This window comes from Calliopsis andreniformis, chromosome 12 (assembly GCF_051401765.1).
Source record: "Calliopsis andreniformis isolate RMS-2024a chromosome 12, iyCalAndr_principal, whole genome shotgun sequence".
Classification (NCBI taxonomy): domain Eukaryota; kingdom Metazoa; phylum Arthropoda; class Insecta; order Hymenoptera; family Andrenidae; genus Calliopsis; species Calliopsis andreniformis.
Genome location: NC_135073.1, coordinates 7,124,178 through 7,146,201, shown reverse-complemented (window position 1 = coordinate 7,146,201; position 22,024 = coordinate 7,124,178). Strand labels below are relative to the sequence as shown.

General features: G+C 34.6%; 1 protein-coding gene across 2 annotated transcripts in view; it reads right to left on the bottom strand.

Moving 5' to 3' along the window:
* Window positions 1-22,024, bottom strand: part of LOC143185765 (uncharacterized) — a 75,462-nt gene that overhangs the window by 19,428 nt on the left and 34,010 nt on the right. The window contains exon 2 of one of the 2 annotated variants that reach the window (XM_076389009.1): window positions 20,349-20,414. The exons of the other annotated variant lie outside the window; for it this stretch is intronic. The gene's annotated coding sequence lies outside the window, so the exon portion shown is untranslated. The remainder of the gene's footprint in view (window positions 1-20,348; window positions 20,415-22,024) is intronic. 2 annotated transcript variants of the gene reach the window in all.

The following is a 22,024-nucleotide window of genomic DNA, read 5'->3' as shown; positions in this document are numbered from 1 at the left end:
ATTTTCGTTTGTAAGTGCTTAATGTGCAAGAGTACGAAAAACAGTTCACAAATCTATTAGATGCTGTCGACACGTGCTGGGCTAAAATGCTTTTGAATATTAATGAAGCTGAAAAACACGTTCTTCACATAGTTACACATATGTCGCTAGTGTGGAATATTCACTGTGTTGCGTCTACATGCTATTCAATAATACAGAATAATACACGACAACTACATATGGATCAATAGCAAGATGAAAGTAATATGAATTCGATTGCATAGTATCAAATACGGCTATCGAGTAACATTTTATTCATTCCTTTTGTCGCTGGGTCAGACTGGCCTTGGCAATGTGGCGAAGTGCAGCCAGTTCGGTATACATTTCAGCGCCAAAAGTTCGATGTTACTTTCACAATCTGATGTATATATAAATGTAACTATTTCATTTTACGTGAGTCTATGACTTCCTTTTGAGAGCAAGGAAATTCGAAAATTAAAACAAAGACTTAAATTAAGAATGAAAAACTGCAATTTTTCTTCATTCTAATAATACTATTCTTATATAATATTTTTAAATAGAATATAAATAATTTTCTATAATAATTACATAACTTTTACTAAAATCATTACTTTTGAGTTAAAAATTAATTCCTGTATTTAATACATTTCTCTATAAATACTAAGTTGTTAAAAGTTTACTAAACTGGCTGTCAGCAAATTATTATAATAGTTTCTACACAATGTAACCTGTTATTCATGTGTTGCAGGCAGTTACAATAATAAAAGTGAATGTCAAGTAATATAAAAATGCCTTTGTATATTGTATCTATTTATAAAAGAATGCATGTAATAGTGATGTATAATTTGATATAATAAGGGTGTAATTTGCACTGCTATCCATCACACTTGATTGTGTAGAAACACAGATCATGGAAATGGTATTTTATGATGGATCGTCATTAATGCAGCGAAGCAATGATTGCGAAGAATTGTTTGGTAAGAAAGAAACCGTATAGGTCGACTCATGAAGCCTTGGTCGCCATTTAATGATGAGTTCTAAATGTTGGTTTAGAATCAACAGCCATTTACACGGAAACGTGAAATCGTTTCGTATTTTTCCCCTGAGATCTGTGAAATACGACAATCTGACGACGCTTTCTCTTTAATTAAAGAACGATTGTTCTTTAATTAAACACCACACGTGCTATTAATTGCAATTCTATTTTTTGCAGTCAATTTATGGAAGAACGTAAGCATCAAATGGCACCTTATCAGATGATGTACTTTTTAATGCTTATTACCGATTCTAATAACGATCTTTCTTGATAAAAAATACCAATATACTTAATTATAATTTTAATTACACTTTAAATTAGTAGACCATGACTAAAAAATACATGAAATTTATTGATCGTTACATAAGCAAGTTAAACGGGTTTTCTAAAAAAAAAGAATTAATGAGAAATCGGATGCAGTCGAGTTTCTGACGATTTTGGCCACGATGAAAGATTTTATAAACGTTACTAGTAACATTCCTACTGGTTGTTTATATTATCTTGTAGCTCGTCATTCATATTAATTTCTTCAGAGATAAAACTAGACTTAGGAAAAGATTATTTAATTTTTCATTCAGTTTTACTTACGAAATATATACTTAAATATATACTTTTCCATTCTTTGGTTGAGAATTTTGTTATCTATCACAATATTCATCACATCTATATCAAAATCATGTAATTTTATTTCTCATACAGACTACGCTTTCAGTACAATAACAAAAATTCAAGTTTCCTAAATGCAGTGCATGTCTCAAGATTTCACAAAGATAAATCCAATTTTCCTAGAGATTGTTTTTCCCAGACACGTATTGATCGACCACCATTAACATTAAGTATACCCTTTAACAACGGATGTTAGCCTCAAGATTTAGACCTTAGCTCTGCACTCTAGTCAATACATCATCGAAGAGACAGTTACGCTCGTGCAGATCGACTCGATACACAGCAAAGATCGCAAGCATGCGGGATCGGTATAATTCCTTCAGAGAACAGTAGAATCTTACAAGAGTCATGATGTTCGTATGACTTTCTCTCCTCGCCATCAGCCGACCGACTTCCTGGTAGTGGACGACTGGCTTATGACGGACATATCGGGCACGATCACGAAGATCCTTAATCTCTCAAACAGTTTTTCTCCGTTCTCGATCCCAGAGAACAACACGATCTGGATTTTAAACTTCGAAGTCTCATGATCGCTCTCGGGCACTTCTATTACAGGTTATTTGAAACGATCGGTTCAACGTTGATCGATAGAAATGGTTTCAGCTATCCTGTTACAGGCATTCTGATATAAAACCACAAAAATGGATTGGCAAATAGCAGAGTATTGTGCTTTACCGAGCGAATCTTGCTCGCAATTTTTGTTTGGACAAAATTACTAACATTTATTTCAGATCTCTAGGATTATATTGTTGCGATCAACAAGTATATTTCTCCATCAATGATCAATATATTACATTTATGCAAAACAAGAAATAAGTAAGAAGATCTACTATTGTAATTCTTTTTTATACTCATTATTAATAAGGAAAGGGTTCTATTTTTTTATCACTGAATTTAATTAAACTTTTTTTTTAAATGTATGGAAGTTGACTTGTAAGAAAGATGAAGCCTGATGCAAGTCCAAAAAATTTCATTTTCTTGTAGCAAACATAATTTTAAAACTGACAAGTAATTATTTATGAAAAGTACTAAATTCTGCTGTTTCTGAAATAGATACTGAAGCATGTCATTCTTTAAGTATTTATGAGTGATTCACAAGTAGTTAGGTTCCACGGTTAACAGACCTTCGTCTAATAAATATCGATGAGATTAACTGGAGGATACAACGTCCTTGGTACAGATTCCTTCCTGCACAGATGCAACCTAGATCTAGAACGTTTCGATCATCCACACAAGGACACTGATTATTCGCAATCTCTAATAATAAATTACTCTAGTTTATATGCTTTTCCCACGTTCTTACAAATTATTACACTTTACTTCCATGAAAAGCGGTCAGAAATTACTTAGACAGATAATGCTTAGTATAAAATATGTATTAGGTTGTTCCACGAGTCTCCTTCGTTTTCTTACTATATCGTAAATGCAGATTACAAAAAGGACTTATCGGACAACTGAATACATTAATTTTCTATTACTTTATGAAATTTGGATTATATAAATTAAATACAAATTTTATTTTGGAACTCTTCCACCGTGAACAACATTCAAATACACTTTATTTAATATTAACCTACATAAAAAAAGACCATTTATAGAAAAAATAATAATATCTATTTACAAACCTAGCCAATTGACATGGAATCCTAGCTACAGCCTACCTTTTGCATTTATTACTATCCGATGCCTAACACAACAGAAAACGTGAAACTATAAAACCTGCATAACAATACATTTCCATTCAAAACTCGTTACAATCAAAGTGTTAAAGACGCTTAAACAAATTACCTTCAGTGTCACCTTCGAGTCACCACTATCATATTCCTCATTCACAGCAGGCGGTCCCACGCATCGCCGCGAAATGAGCCACTGACAGTGTCTCATCGCTTTATTTACGAGTTGTCAGTATATCAGTAATCTCCTAACTGATTTATAATGTGCGAATATTCTGCTCAGAAGTCAAGAGGAAATAAAGAACGCAATACACACCTCTCGTGGTGGACCCAACACGCCCAAAGGTCTCTTTTTGATTGGATCGCACGCCCCAGGTGTCCAACCTTTGTTGAACCACCGTCCGCCGTTTAATGCAACGCACGTATTTAACAGTAGCGAAACGATTTAGTTATTTGTCATGCCTGCCGGCTTTATTGTAACAACCTGCAACGACTTGCTCGACCGTAGAGAACCGGCGACGACCGGAGGGCGATACTGGTTTCCCGATTAGAAGTTCAATGGTCAGCGGCCGTTATAGATGACATTAGGCGCGGGATTCGTGTGCTCTGATTCCTTGGGCGACTGGCAGACACACAGTTGCACGCGTCCCACACGGCGGAAAGTGAACAGGTAATCGGTGATTTTCTTTATTACCGTGTGCACACATATAAATGTCAATTGGCCGATCTCGACTGGCATTGTCGAGCTGCAGGACGATAGAAAGAAGCAGAAATGGGTATCATGTTGCCGTGAAGCAATAGCGAGCGACGCAATGAGAATGATCGATCGTTTGCCTACGAACTCTTATAGGGTGAAAAATTCACGTTTAAGGGGAACAGTGTGACGTGAATTGAACTGAAAGCAATTTACTAAAAGAGTGTTCACGCTTTGATGTCGACAATCTATAAAGCCGGATGTTGATCAGTAGCGAGTATAAAAGTAGCAAGAAATTGATTTTTAATTTAAATCGCGTTAGTACCAGAGATCGATCGTTTTAGGAACTTTTAGTAGCAATAAAGATTTTAGATTGTATATTGAAATCTATATGAGATATGTGATCCATTAAGAAAGAAATTTTATAGTAGAAGCAATTAATATTTTATTGAAATATGATTTTTTGATAGTGTAAATAACTTTTTTGTTAACCTGATCTAAGAGGGAGAATTCTTTTCCGCATAAATAGAAAAAGTCCTTGAATAAATAGGAAGTATTTTTCATAGGTATTTAAATATAACGAAAAAAGTTTATATAAGCATATATCCCATTTTATCTTGTTTACCAAATATAGCAAGTTTTATATTCTAAATAATAATACTAAATGATATTCTAGTTAGCAAAATTGGTATGACTTATTCTGTTTCACAAATATTAACAAAGTAAAAAAGCATCAAGAAGTGTGGAAAAAGTAGTTACATTGACGATAAAGCGTATACAGGCATGTGTTGAAATGCATAGTAACTATTTTTTCGAACATCTTTTGTGAAAGTAAACACATACAGCATGAAAGAACACAAAATTGGCTATATTTCGTGAATAAGGTAATATATTTCCTACATAGTCAGGGATACCCTGTATATTGGATGAATTGCTTTATCACGTCTAATTATAACTTGGCTTCTCGATCCATTAGAGACTATCTAAACCTCTTCCATTTAGTTTCTTCAACCTCCCTTCACTGATTAATTAGATATTTTCTGCGAGTCTACAATTACTGGCAACTAATATAAAGAGAACTTTCTAATTAGATCCTTTGATCAAACTAACAAAGAAAACTTCAAATTTGTATACTAGAACAAACTACTTCTTCAAAGAATTCTATGCTTTCCAAAATTAAAAAAATAAATAAAATAGAATTATAACAGAAAATGATCTAATGTCGAATTCATATTCTTTAACAAGCACTACTTTGTCACTCTTTACTATATATTATCACATGCAACAATAATTTATGTTCAATACCTAACCCATTTCTCTCAACATTAGAACTCAAGCGACAGGAAAATTTTTCATTAAAGCACGGTTGCACAGTCGCAAAAAAGAATTATGACACGTTGGCCCGTGTCAACAAATGGGTGCAGCTGACAGACAACATTACACGTTGAAATTTAACGGTCAGCGTAGGTGGCGTATTGTGGCTACTTGATAGGTGGGTGCCAGAGAATGCACGAGTGCGTAAGAGTGCGTGAGCGTTTCTATCGATTGTTGCCTACGAGATAATGTATGCAGTATGCGTGCCAAGGCTCACGAGTCACGCGTGATCTTTACAATCACGTGACGCCTCTGATAACTGATCATCACTTTCTGAGATGTTTGTGTTCAGCTTCACACATGATGATCTCTTAAGCACGTGGGAATTCGAAAACTATCAAACGTGGGAACTGTTTATATTAGGCTTCTGTGGTATTTAACAGCAGTTTATTATGTTAGTAATAGGAAACGTAATAGTGAATTTTAGAAATAGTAAATACTATCTAAATATTGTTTAAATATTATTTAATTAGTATTTACTGTCACCTAAAGGTATATTTCTGATCACCCCATTGCTTCTATTCACCCCATTTTACAGTAACAGTATTTGTAATATTTTACACCTGTTATTATGCTACACATAAAATACCACGCATTTTGATTTTTAAGAATATTCTATAAAATATATTGATACTGTACATCGCTCCTTAAAAATTAGAATTTTAACCGAGTATGAAAGTAAATGTCTTCTTTTAGTACTTCTACCAAATTTGAATAATATTTGAGTAAAGTTTACGAATGAAATTAACTACTCATGAATAACATATTTTAAACGAAATTTTATTCGAATAACACCTAACTCTGCAGTTCCAGTTTCAGATGGTTAATGCTATCCAGAACGAAAGGAACAGTCACAAGCTAACCAGTAACTCTGTATCTAATACAAAATAGAAACGTTTATCTTCATTCGGATTTGACTAAAAGTTAATCTTTCTATAAAAGAAAAAATTATGTCTAGAATTTTTCCAACTTTCAGATACCTCATACATAGTAAAATTGCAAAAGTTCTCTCAGTAGTTAACACAATGTCTTGATATAGAAAATATCATTTTCCTCCTGTTTAATTATTAACATCGTGTCAGATACACCTTCCTAAATGAAAGGTGCCGTGACGTGATTTCACCAATAATTGATTTATCGCTTTCTAACAAATTGTACGTTTAATTTCAATCAAGGTCGCTACTGACGTTCAAGCTATGGACAGTATACCTTTAACTGGAAAGCTGATTAATATTAGTCTACTTTCTTATACCCACTGTATGGGCCCAGAACAACGAACTAGTCAATTTGCGCGTTCAACATCAATCACTTTGCCAGAGTGAACAAAAGCGATTTCCGCAACGCTTTTGGTATGCAACGCGACATAATTTCGAGTCTCCAACATTCAAGCGTTTACCATTGTGGGCCTTGCTCCGTGATATGTATGCAAATTTTCAGAAAACCGGTCGCAATTTACGACCCGCCAGGGCTATCATTATTTAAGGAATAAGGCAATAACAAAAGTGTCTGTCACTATTGGCTGTTTCTCGTTTCCAAAGGGACACGATTCTTTAAACCTGACTCTGAGCTCTGAGTCGACTCATGCTGCGCGGCGTTTGTTGAAAGGACTTCATTAAAAAACGAAAAGACCTCGCTAAAAGGCGATTATACACTTGTCCGAGACAAAAGTCTTTAATCTTACTACAGCCACTTTGCATAACTGTCAATAATGAAAAATATTTTTTTGAAGCGTTACCCCTAAAGAGCATAAGTTAAATTCAACTGTACTTCCATGGAACAGCTGATCTTATCTCAATTATCCTTGAAGATATAAAATCCATAAAAGACGAAATTGTGATTCAGATATATAAACATGATAGCAGAATACTTAACTGTTTCATAATTTAGATTATTGTTTGTAATAGCTGAATATAGGCTTTGTGTTTTGAAATTAATTATTGAAAATTCCTATTTTCTGTGACTGTTAAAATTAATTTTAGTGCAAAGCTAGGGATGCATTTTCGACGCATGAACAAATTTCTATAGCCTATTTATCTTTATTTGATGAAAAATAAATACATCAACAGATTCGTCCAAACTGAATTTATTGAACAAGCAAAGATACTTTTCCTTTTTCAAGAAACTTTTTATCTTCACACTGAACAGGATTTTTACTGTCACTTTTATTTAAAATATATTCATACCTTTGAATAGCCTACAAGGCTGATTTAATCAGTTTTCAAAGACAAGCTATACCCCCCTGTTCCCTTTTATCTCCTTGCTTGCGGCAAGTGCTGTGAGATATTCATTTTATCTTCGACAAAATATTCGAAATTTTTATCTAAGTAATAATTTCACCTTCGTTTCAGAAAGGGCAAAATTTCGACACAAAAATGTTAATATTAAGTATAAACATAGGTATAAACATGCCTATAATTCTTTTATGCTATTAATATTCTTCACTGAAAATCAAATTCCACAAGAATTATAGAATAAAAGTATAATACAAAATCACATATTGAAACAAAAAACAGAATCTGAAAACTTTCCATTTCGAAGTTAAAATAGAAAATCGTTTTAGAATCAAAGTGTTATGGTAGATATAACCATTTCAACTTGAAATTCATGAAAACAATGAGCATACTAATTTACCTTGCGTAATCTAATTAAATAATAGACCGCGCACGGAATAGACTTTTTATCTTTTTATCGCAAAGCGAACACAATGGTTAAAGTAGCGCATAGAGCACGAATTAATTCACTTTCACGGCGTTCACGATGGAAAATATTTGCGTGAAGTAGGAAGTCGGTAATCGTTCGATATAGATATAAGATTGCGTGCTATCGGATATGGCAAATTTGACAAATAAACTAACGAAATTGAATATGTAAGCGTTTATCCGTTTGAAAATCGTATTCCCTTTGAAACGCCGACAAAGTTGCTAGGAAGTCATATAATAAAAGGAGTTTGAAATGATACGAGTGCACACGTAGCAACTATTTATACTTCTCAAATAACGATACGAAAGTGTAACTTGTATTCAACGGAACTAATAAAACAGATCAGTGTCAAATTACATCTGTAAATTATACTACAAAATATGTTAGATATTGTATATCTGTTAAAATTTTCAATTATAAGATCGATTCAATTACGAATGAAATTATTTTATGTAGTAGATTACTTTCATGTTATGAAAAATTGGACTCTTTCATGTTTTTTAACGATTCGTTCAAATCAAGCGAGCGAATGCTCGTTTTACCTCCACTTCAACAAAATACAAGTGACATGCATTCTTTCATTTAGTTGTCGATTTTATTCTTCTATAACAATTGAATTATGCTGAAGGTAAGAGAAAAACGAGATAAGACACTTTGAAACCTTTTATAACAAATTATAAAAATACGCGATCTTTATTTGAAGGATTTAAAAACAATATAAAGATTAGTTTTTGTTAATTTAGCATTCTAATTGTCTATGTACACCTTCTGAATTTATAGTATTTTAGAAAATACCGAAATAATATATGTATGTAAAATTTTAAACATAAATTAAATTGTTTGGTGAAACTGCAGATTAGTCATACCACCAACGACTTTGATAATCTTTGGATATATTATAGACGAAATTTTGAATAACTTTTTCCTGTATATATAATAGGCGATCGGCCTTAATTTTAAGGTTACAAGCAAAAATCGAAATCGGTAATGATATGAATAAATTAACCCAGTGGACAAGTCCAAAAAAAATCTCCCAAGCAACGTAACACCTTATAAGGATTCAATGGAAAAAGGTGACCTAAATCTAACTATCTTGCATTCTATGTTTCGAGGATCGTTCAGTGTGCGTTACTGTGTGATCTGGATTCACCAATTGTTTTAAATATAAATCAAATTGTTTTAAATTGTTCAGAAAAGAAAGTCGATAAAATTCCAACTTTTACACTCCTATATCAAAATTCAAATGTGATTCAGTCTTCAACGAATTCATATGTACTTTACGAATTCCACAGAAAGGGGTACAGTGAAAGTGAACGAAAAATGATCTGATTATCCTGTGAAAGAGACCGATCATGGCGAACACTTTCCTTTACATCGTAGTGTGGGTGTGTATTCGCGCGTCGACACGAACGCGTCTCTCGGTTCCAATTATATGGCAGCAGCGAGAAATAGCCTTTCTTCCTAGAGGGCAGATAATGAAGGCGATCGTAATCACTACCTATTAGCACATCTTTCCGGGTATCTCAGCTTCTCTCTTCAATTCAATCCTTTTACAGGATGTATCCTTTACCTATCAACCGTGAATTTTCCTCATTCCGGTTTATTGTGTGGACGCATTTTTTCTCTCAACGACTCGCTTGCTTCCTTGAACTGCGATTATGTATTTTCTAGTACGTAATAGTAGCGTATAGCAGCAATAAATTTAACTGTGGTGGTAATGCACTACCGTCGTTTTATCTATCAATATAATAGTACATAAGTGTCTCATCGATTTATCTTTATGACTAGACTATCAAACTATATGTACCTAGACATGTACCTACATAAAATGCTATTTAGTATTCACAATTGAATTATTAAAAGGAGTAATATGAAAGTAATGGACAAGCTGATTAAAATCATAAAAACAGTTTTATTTGAAATTAGAATCATATTTCAGAATCTGATGATGATTCTCATGAACATGGTCCGACAGTCAGAATGTTAAAAAGTATGACATTCATATAAATATGCTTTTATATCTTATATACAAAATGCTAATGCTACAATTTAACAGATTAGTTTATTTTATAGTGTGGAAAAATTCTAGACAGAATTATTAAAATAAATAAACATTACTTTCTACATTTTATCAGTATTCGAAGAATTTGATTCACATACTGAGAACTTGTTTGTTCTCCACATCTAAACTCTGATCCCACTGTTCCCGAAATATCCTACACAACTCTATTAATTCTACTTTCCCTGAGTGTATTTCAAGCTAAAACATTCCACTGTTATGGGAAAAACAACTCAAAGTATTCAAAAAGAACTATGAAACTTTGAGCCACGATTTAACAAAAAAGTAAGCTGAAAAAGTAAGAAAGGAATATTTTCGTCGATTTGGCATCAGCAGAGAAAACAGAGAGATCAAGTAGAATACTTCAAATTCCAAGCTGCCTTTCTTCCAAAAAAAAGAGACAGTATTCTTCGACAGGCACATGTAGCTATCGCTGGCAAGCAGTTACATTATTATTTTCTGCATAACACAAAAAGATACCACGAACTAATGGTTTTAACGGAAAACACACAGCCTACAAGCTGACATTGGCGCGACGTAATAAATTCCAGAGGGTCCATGACTCGAAAGAGCTGGCCGCGCGTCTCTCATGGTCAAGGTGGCCAGTTTCGTGGTCAACCAGACGGCCAATTCTCTTCGCCGCAGAATATCCCGTTGCCAGCGTGTTTACGATGCCAATAAAACAACCGTATCACTTTCACGCGTTAATTCAACGAGAGTTCGATCTCTATGCACCGAAACCACCTAGGTGAGGCGCATAGCTTCAAAGAAACGAGCGTAGATGCAAAACACAGAGATCTTTCGTTCGTGCTCGCTGTCATATTCACCATACTTCAAATTATTTAGAGCGCAGAAGTTTTACTTCGATACACTTTCACTCATACTTCTCAGAAAACAACAGTGAGCTACATATAAGCTGACCTCAGAAAAGTATTCCTCGTTATAATCTGGTCGTCATTGAGCCGTACCCATGGCGAGAAAACGCTATACTTCAGGACTGATATAACGTCTGTCTATCGTTTTCGCCGGGATTCTTGCCAATCGTTTAACAACTTCCTTGAAATCGTTCGAAACGCCCCACTTGGCAGTTGATCGTCGTAGAACGTACACGCATCATGTTCCGCTAGCGGAATGACAGCGACAATAAATTAAAAATTAACGTTCTTCGACCAGTAGAAAGGGTGGTCCGCGCGTGGAATGATAGAAAAACGAGACACGTTCTTATTCAAGTCGATAGAAAATACCAAGGCGAGAGGATGGAAGACATGGCCGTTCAAATTTATCGAGGTTCTTGACCACCCAGTTCTTGTTTGCCACTCGACCGATCTTGGCACTGACATCATCAGTTGTGATCGTACAACAGGCCCCCGCGACTGATTTTTCTTTAGTATAATTCTTCTTCTGTTGCTGTGAATATGAAGGATTACTCATGGCTGGATGATTCTTCAGCGACTGCAAAAATATCCCACCTCGCCCGCGGCTTGGAGAAAGTGGTTGGGTTCCCTCGAACGTGTTAGTCCGAGTCCGCGACTGGTAATTGAGGAACTCATCATCGACGGTCGTTTCGTCCCATAACTTCCACGCGCGATGATCTACGGTACAGTGTTCGCGAATCGCGGCTGAGTAGATGGATGCATGCGTATGAATATTCATTAGTCATTCTGCTGAATAAATTGTGACGCGTTGATCGCTGGAGGTCGCGAACCTATTAATTGCGAACTGATGACTTTGGATATTGCTGCGTATTGTTGATCCTCGCGTTGACTCAGCTATGATTGGGTTGTTGGTATATTTGATGTTATTGTCGCGATGGGAATTACTTTTGGTTTTGAGAATGAGCGCGATGCATACTCTCTGTACTCTTTTATTTGTTTTTTGATCATAGAATATTTATTGATAATTATTTATTTAACATCGATAACATACTAACTAAACAATACTTACGGTGATGAACCTAATGTCGCAGAAAAGAATTTGAACGTATTTTTTTAATTGTTTATGTTTAATATACGTAATGGTTGCAGGTTAAATTTCCAATAAATTTAATAATAAAGTTTCTATTTATCTTAAATTTATTCTGGTACTTTAATTTTATGAATTTTATGAACAATCTTCTATGAATAAAATTGCAGTCACTTATTAAAATTTACGAATACAAAAAATATTAAACCCTGTTCTATAAACACTGTCATAACGAATGAAGATATTTTTAGTGATATTTCTCTTTTCCTTTGATAAATAAGGTCTTTAAGCACACTGTTTAAACTAGATTTCTCCTTGGGACTAGGAGTATCAATTATAAACCTATAATATTTAATTCATAATGAAATAATTTCACAGCTAGAAATTAATTTCACTTGTCTCATTAAATTTCAATTAAATCAGGCATGCAACGAAGCATGCATAGCAATATTTAATTACGATAATATTGACTCTCACAATTAGAAGAAATCCAATTTCATAAAATTCATAAATAAAACGTATTTAATAAAAATTTTCATATATCATTAATGAGCTGATTGATTGTTAATTATTATATAGCAATATTAAATATTTTACCACAGACTTTTTTTCAATATTTCCTAGCACGTAAATTGGATTTCTCGCGAGAAAAGTGCGACGTAACGCAAGATTTGAAACTCACCACCATGCTTTCATTTACTTGCTCCAACTTCCCGCTTCACTTTCTCTTAGGTATTACAATAGAATCTTTCGTTCTTTATGTCTTCCTAATTTTCGAGACAAGTTAGTATTCGCAACGGTCGTCAATCCTCCACATTTCGCAATCTTTCTTTGCACGTAAATCTATCTCCAAGCATTTTGCACCAATTTCCGGGATACAGTTCCAGTGATTGTTTTGCGGTGTTCCATAAGTCTACTTGGATTTTCAAGAAACTCCATCAGCGAAGTTTCCATTCTTTTTCATTCCTCGTTCGTCAAACTCTCTTAAATCTCGACTTCCACATTTTCTTGTTGCCGTATCGAGTCATCAAAGTGACACTTCGCATCGTGACCGTTACAAATCACGAGTCCAAGTCGTCCAAGTGGAGAATGTTACCATCCCGTTTAAGCTGGACGTTACGATCGCATGAGCGAGTACGCGGATATCGACGGCGAAAGGACGCATTCGAGTCTGTCACACGCCTTACTTGTGTTTACAGGAAAACGTGACGACTTATAAGTGGATTCACCGTCTACGGAAACGCCATCGACCGACGTGACGTTACCGAGGACTTCCCTTAAAGCTGACACGTATAATGCACCACCGTCTCTTATACTGAAAATGAAATCATGAGTTGATTCACGTTTTACTGTGTAATGAGTAATCAGTGGAATGTAACATTGTCTATAATACTGAAACAAAGTTGAACAGAAGATAAGCAAGGTACACAAACTTTTTGAAATTATTTTTATGCTTACAATTGTCTTTTCATATTATATCAAAAAGCATAGTTCTAAAAAGTCAGTGTCTCCACCATGTATTAACAAAATGCTTATGGAACTCAAATTTATTAGGTGTTATTTTTTAATTTAGGGACCCACATGTGTAATTATTACAATTTCTCAGGAGTACTTTAAAACCTTATTTCTCAAAATAAAGGAGGAGGATGGAAGGCTGTGAAGATTGCAGTAAGATGTGATCTGAATAGAGGACTGTCAACTCATATATCAATTTCTCTGAAGCACAGTTGTATCGACAAAATAAACAGAAGTTGAAGTGGTAAATCATATGAGTACCTGGCACTTCTATCCCCCTCAATCATAGCGATATTAATACTTGTGATCTCAAGTGTATTTTACAACAACCCTATGAACTGAAATAAATTATCATAACACTCACAGCGTTTACCATAGCATTCGGTATGAAATTTACACATTTTTCCACTTAAAAAATATTATTTCATTTTCCACTTACACCATTGACTATTTAAAATTCACAGTTGCTCTAATTTAATCTTCAATGTGCTTAACATTCTGAGCAAGTAGTCTGAGTCAATATGTACACAGACGGAGGACAGAGAATTTAAAAAATGATGAAGCAAACGCCAAACAGAATATTGCAAATCAATAGCTCACTCTAGAACCTAACATTCATCCTCTGTAGAACTAATCTACGACTACTAACATCAACAATTAACACGTTCGACAATGAGATCGAATAGATACTGAGAAAAACAGTGGCCCAAATTCTTCACCGATTTCTCCGTTTCAATGTTGACCCGACCACTATCGGAAAGGTGAGTGATGCTTGACAAAGTAGACGTTACAAATAGCGCGTTCTTATTTACGCGAGTTGACAAGCAGGAGAATGTCTCACCTGCCATTTTCGTCGGCTGCCCGAGTGGCCGGTCTGGCTCGCGAACGTGCATCTGATCCTGACATAAGCCGTGCAAGGAGGTCGGCGAAAGAGACACCAGCGGCCACGTTACTTCACCAGATCGGATCGCTTAAAAGGTGCGAGATATGAGGAACTCGCTTTGCCCGGCATCCGTAGAAATCTCAGCGGTCACAGTTCTTTCCCAATCCTTGACCACTTCCTTTTTCTCCTTTTTCTTCCCGCCGCGCTCGAGACAGAAGCCTCGATACGAATCTCGAGTGTCTCTTCCATATTATTTGCATTTCAAATATTCTACGCTTGCCATCGTTATCTAATGGCAAGGAAATGTATGGCTACTTATTGAACGTTGTTCAGATACTCATTCATTAAAACAAATAAATGGTAGTTGAATTATGAATAAACTAATGAAGTTGTAGGTATGTAAATCTTGTGCTGCTTACATTGGTGAATTCAATATCGCTTAATTAGTAATAATTCCAGCAATGGTATAACTGACAAATCATAATTTTGAGTAATATTTTGTATTATGAGTTGAGTAATATTTTGAGTAATATTTTTGAGTATGTAAGTAATATTTTTTATATAATTCAAATATGGTAATTCCTTTATGGCTATCTCATTGTTGCAGCAAATGAGTGATGTGTTTGCAGAATGGAGGTTGTAAAGCAAACAAATTTCTGATATCAGTCAACATTATTGTGGTTAATAAAAGTACATGTAACTGTACCTAAATCAAATTGTTTGGTTTCAATATTTCAATATTGTTCGATTTCACATAGTGTTGTACTTGTGCCAAAGACGTACTCGAACGGAGAAAGGCCAGAAGTCTACTACTAAGAATTAGCTGGCGAGCGATTTCGTAGCGATTGCGAGTGATTTTGCAAAACCGTAGGAACGGCTGAAACGTGTGTCGAATGAATGTCGCACGAGCGCACCCACGATTTGCACACGTTAAAGCTCGTTAGTCTGGCATTCGAGCCAATTCTCGAAATTGCTCTTACTGGCAATTAGGTATGAGGTGTTGTGCCTTTCGAAAGTATGCACAATTAGGTGGAAAAAGGAAGGCAGCATCGAAATCTTGGGAATGTTTGGTATTTAATTAAACAGTCACCTTTGCAAATTAGTTTCCGATTCTTTTAGTAGGTTTGCTCTTGAAAACATTACGTGGCTCAGTGCCATTAAATGCTTTCTTTGTTGATATGTAAAATACTTCACATGCAAACTTTTTGCACTTTCTACATTTCCATGCAAAGAATTAATTTTGCTGCTCTTATTCTAGTGTTCAAGAATTAGGTATTTCATAATTTTAGTAAATCAGTAATTTTACGTTTCTATAATGCATTTGAATTACTTTGTAATTAATTTTACTAATTGTGCCATAAATCAAGTGTCAATATCAACTATTTAATTAAAAAACTTTTAAGTAACTCCACTCAGAGTTCTCAATTATCAAGATAACAAAGGTAATCGAATAAGGCTGTGTTATTAGAAAATTCTGTGCTGTCTGTGAAGTCGTTTTCCTTTTACGAACGAAACTAAACTCTACAGGGAAAACCGGAAAAGCGAAAGGAACTGTTGCAACACTTCGAAGGTATTCATGGTATTTAATTAAGCATCATTTTGCAAATAGCTCGTTAAGGAAGACGTGTTATTAGGAAGTTTTCTGTGGTTCACGTTTGACTACCTTTTACGATCAGGAAGAATTCGAACGACTGGTAAAATTGATGCGTTACTCTCGGGCCACGGAACAACTTTTTCTTAGGGAAATATACTAGATTAGTTTGAAACTTCCCAACCAATGTGATGTTATTGAGTGTCATTGATTGTTATGTAGATTTTACAGGAAGACAGACACTTGACCATGTCACAGTTTCAATACATTCCTTTTTTACCCAATTAAGCTTCAAAGGATTTATGCATGCAAGAAGATTTACAAGGATTTATTATTCTACTCCGATCCTGGGGTATTACATGCGAAATTTCAATAACAGCGTTGCATACGAATGATTAATACTTTCGTGCGAGTCAAGGCAAGGATTGCAAGATACAGACGTTAGATGGTCGATTAGACAGCTCACCAAATGATTCGATCGTGTCCATTACTGTACGCACTTGCTACGCATAATTATATTAAATTGCTGGACAGTGGTTCACTCGGCTAAGGAAACTGCCGTACGTGCTCAATGAACGTGTGTGCTGCAGATGACATTGGTAGAACGGAAATTTCATTAAATTTTAGTCGTTTTTGACATTTCGCAGTTAATGAACACGTGGAGATATATAATCTCTTACATGAGAATAGTATTCTTTTGTACATGAACTCAATCGTTTCGTGTAATTTGACCATAAATTAAATTACCACACCTGATGATTGCGATACCCAATATCTTAAGAAACAAAAATGGACTGTAATATTTAAGCTTGGAATCTAACAAAGTTGACCTTATGTTGCCAAATCTGAGAAAAAAAATCAAGAAGCCAGGTGATAAAAATACTGATATCATTAATATATAATAGGATGATTCATCTTAAAACGACTTCAACGGACAATGAATCTTGAGTTATTTAACAATTTCATCGGGTTTAAATTTAATTAAATTTATGTATGCCGATTTTCAGAGACAAATAATTGCATAAATGGATCCATAGTTATTATTCCTGTTTATAAAAGAAATGTCTTTACTGTAACTCCTTCAAAATCGCTCTGTTGCAATATTTGTATTTCACAAGTCTCGACGATGTGTTAAATAGTAAACTTCTTTGATTAGTGACAGTGCGAACTAGATTCCAATCTACAACCTCATTACATATATATTTTCATTTGCTTTCCACCGCATTTTCCATTTTACATATTCACACATCCATCAAACCACATCGAATTACATGATGAATAATTTGTCCTACGATTAACCTGCCACCAGAAGGATTTAAATTATTTGGCTACATAACTGCTGTATCTGAACCCCCAAAACATAGTGTATTAAGTTCACTTGTTTTCTGTGTGACTTAATTCACTTTAGCTCTGGGGGTCCAGGTATGTAATCAAGCTATGATTAGACGAAGAATATAATAAGCTAAATAAAAGAAACGAAATAGAATAAAATTGGTATTCCAATTTCTTTCATTCGGAAATTGGTACACGTAAGAAAAATATATTGTCTCTTTTCTCGAACATCTTCTGTATTCACTACACGTTTTTCGACAATTCCGATGTTAATGGTGCGACTCGCTTTAGAATTGCGTTAAAGGTTCACTCGAATGCATTTAAAGTTAAGCAAGTACTTTCTAACTCGACTAGTGATTGCATGTTTTGCATTACAATGCAAGGATTACAGTTCTTAAACGCCACATTAAAGGATTACGTTGTGCTTAACAAATCTGGAGCTTATCCACTTATGTTAACTCAGAAAAAAACGAAAAATATTTCACTGTATACGTACAATTGCACATGCTTAATTAAAATGAAGAAATAAGAATAATGAAATAATAAAAATGCCGCAGTAAAAAATTCTATAGATAAAAATTTCACTCAAAGTTCGAGATGGTTTGATTTCTCTCATTCATTCTATTTCACTGAAATTCTTCAGAAATAATTGAGTTCATACCCACAGCTATACTGTCCATCGCACTTGTGTTGCTAATGCAATTCACGCGAACTATATTAACGCGATGATTGAGAGATCCTATGATTTCATCTAAAGAGGGAAAAAGCAGAAGAAAGAATGCGGACATAAAACAATTTCATCGAAAGTTGATTCCCATTAATATCTGCCTCATTAACTGATCTCACAGTCACGGGGATATCGCAACGCCGCACAACGAGCCGACAAATAACGGCACCAATCAAGATCAGCATCAGAGCTTCACGGTGCTCGCGAGGTAGCAACGCTGGCAACTGATAGTTACGCACAAACGTCATACTCTGATTAGCTCGCCGACTTCGCTTCGTGCTCGCTTGCAGAACGAGCTTCTGAAACTAGATTCACAGTATCTGTCTCATCGATGCACAATGATGATATAAATTTTTTAGAAAATAAAAAGCAAAATCCTAAGACTTCAAAATTAAACAATTTTAGCATACTTACACGTTCATATCTATTAATATTGAAATATGAACATGTTCAAATATTTAAATTTTTAGTTTTAATGATTTCTAAAAGTGGATACTAGTGTACTTCATTTGAAAAATTCTGGAAACTGGCAAGAACTTATTCAAAAGTGAGTATACACTTGGAGGGATCTTCTGTCCTGGGTTACCCTCGACTGTACTGTAATGGTAGAGAACAAACCCTCTGAGTTCATTGATACTTATAGAGTTTTATTGGCGTTTGCCTAGAATATTTTATCGATATATAAAATACCTGTCATACCTTCACTTGATGGTTTTGAAATCCAATCAAATACGGTTTATTCAAGAATGCGTTAGTTTATAATTAGTAGATGACAACCAGTAGTTTGTAATCGATTAAGTGAATAGTGCAAATCTTGTTTAAAGCGTGAAGTCGTATATGTAAACGCATACGATCGTAATGGACAAGCGCGTAAACGACCACCAGTTGCAACAGTGCGAATAATATTGTAAAGTGGACGTGTAACACGTGGGGAGAGAGAGAGAGAGAGAGAGAAACATGAGAACGAGCACGTAATCGCATTAAACGAATTGAAATGGAATTCTGGAGTAGCTGCAGGTAGTGCGCTTCGCTGGTGCCAGTAATCGATCAGAAATTGCGTAAATATTTCCCAAAATAACCACTATTCAATTCAATCAGTTCACAGTCAAAAATCCCAAAGTAAATACGTTTAAACAACTTTTCATTAACCGAGATTTAAATTTTTCGAAACTGTTACAAACCCTGAATAGTATCAACGATAGCTCTCATCAATTTAAAAATTTGAAATTTATAAAATGGCACATTATTAGAATTTTAAGATTCTCTTACTGCTGTTATGCATCGATTGAACACTACACTACACTCAATGTTTATGACGTAGATTAATAAAAAAAAGTAGATAGCAATATTGTCTAATAGTCCATTATAAACTATGCTTCGTTAAGAGAAAAGGAGCGCGTGTATAATGTAATACCTAGCAAGTGAATAAATTATATAACTACAAACTGTAATTAACTTTCTTTATAGTACCTAAAGCTATTCTCGTTAATTTGGAAAAAATGTTGCGGCTCAGAAGTACCACATAATTCATGATCAACATGCACACAAGACGATCATAACATCCTTTATTGCAGTTAGTGGATAACCACTGCACTGCTATAAATTAATAGGAAGAATGTGTTACAAAAGCATATACTGCTATATCGAGGACAGTGATCTTTTTATGATCATCAGATGCAAAGTTGTATGACACTGCAACTTTGATTTATTACGAGAATATTACTGACGCCAGAATGAAAAAATGTCTTTGCAAAAATCTTGAATTGACTGGAATGATAATCTTCCAGGTAGTAGTGTTCTGAACATTCGGAAATAACTTGAAATATAAAGGTGTTGTTTATCTCAGTTATAAATCCATTGATTTGTAAACATGTGTTAAATCTATGCGTAAACTATGGTAAATAAAGAAGAAAATTTACAGACCAATAACTAGAATCCCATTACATGTTATTTATTGCAAGAAATTTAGTACCTATTCAAAAAGGTCATGTTAAGGGCATCAAAAATGTACTTCGAACACTAATCACGTTAACAAGAAATACTTTTGTAATTATGTACTTGCTGTTAATTAAATGCAATAATCTGGAACACATTCATGTACTAAGGCAATAAATGACTAATAAATAAGCATCGTACCTTACAAGTAAGTGAGTACACGTGAACTGTAAATCCCAGAGTAGTAAAAAGACGTTGTATCCTTACCTGCAACAAACAAAGAAAAGAACTCGTAAATTATTTGAATGTATGGAGAAAAATTTCTGAAAATACTAAATGTCACAGTAAACTTCTTAACCTATGGGAAATAGTTTATAATTTCTGTTTCAACAACACAATGCAATATATCTTATGATTGCAGTTTATTACTATGGTACAGAACATACGAATGTAATGGGTCAGAGCTACTAAAATGTTTCATCATTTTTTAATGGTCTTAATACAGCAGAGGTTAACGCAGAAACCATTAGGCTAAACAATATTGACATAACATAAATTAAGTACTTAGTTAAAATGAACTAATTACCGCAACCGCTCTGTAATGACCTAAATCGAATTCAAGTCTTAAGCAAATTTAACTGGACTACATCTGAGCTTCCTTTCTCTCCTCTACCTTTACAGCGACTCTTCTGATGTATGCATGTACCAAAGCATTTGATGCAAAGAAGAGATCCTGCTATTAACCAAGCAAGTGCTAATTTAGATTTCAAACTAGAAAGTGAGGACGTTGAAAAACATAGTACTTCATTACTAAAAGCAGCTGCTACTTATCAACTAAACTCCAATAACTCAGGGTTAACAGAGTGGACAGGCCAACAAAGTTTCCATCGATGTAAAAAGCTGCATTAATTGATTGATCGAGTTAATACACCGAAGTATCCATTTCTTTAAACTAGTCTTAGGGTTATTATACCCTATGGGGTATTTCGTCCCGATTCCATGTGGGTTGTTCTCATAAAACACAAACTGGTTGTTAGCTAAAGATTTGAGCCCGTTTCCCAACAACGAGGGCCCACAGAAACGGACAGGTGGTTCTATTATACCTCGCGCATTCCAGTGGTTCGTTGCGCCGTTCAGATTTGTCGATCTAGCCAGCCGCGATTTGCATGTACAAGTAGCAATGTCGGAACACAACGTTTCCACGGTCGTTACCGCGGGACAGTAACTAGAAGAGCGATCGGCGCCGTAGCTCCAAGGAGCTAGGAATTGTATGCAACTCCATCGTAATAGACGAGAGTCTCCTCGGTGTCACGAGAGGAACTTATCAGAATGACGTTCCTGTTGCAAAACTACTGCTTTAATTTGAAGACAACTTTACAGGGCTCATGAAATAGAAATACATGTGTATATTGAAAGTTCTGAGGGTATATAAGCTTCAATTTTTACAATACAATGTGTTGGACAAATATTTTCGATAGTGCTATAACTGTTAAATGTTGCAATTAATAACTCTAAATTTTTAATCGTTCTCTAAGGGAACAAGACGAGAATCTAATAGGTATTTCTCTAGGTATAAGGTAGAACGATACAAATTAGATTGTCAAAAATAAAAATATAATATGTAGCTTATGCTCTTTGCCATACTACTACAGATTCTACGATTAAAAAAATGTTAATATATTAAGTTTCTTCAAGGAAACGTTATTATTTAGGAATCTTGTGACTACTATAACAATTATTTAATTAATTTAAAAATGAGTATTCTATGTCAACAATTTAAGGAAATAATATAATACTATAATGTAGTCTAAAGGAAAAGTTGAACTTTTAAGTCTCTAAGCATTCAGTTCTGCAAAAGGATGAAATATGTATTTATA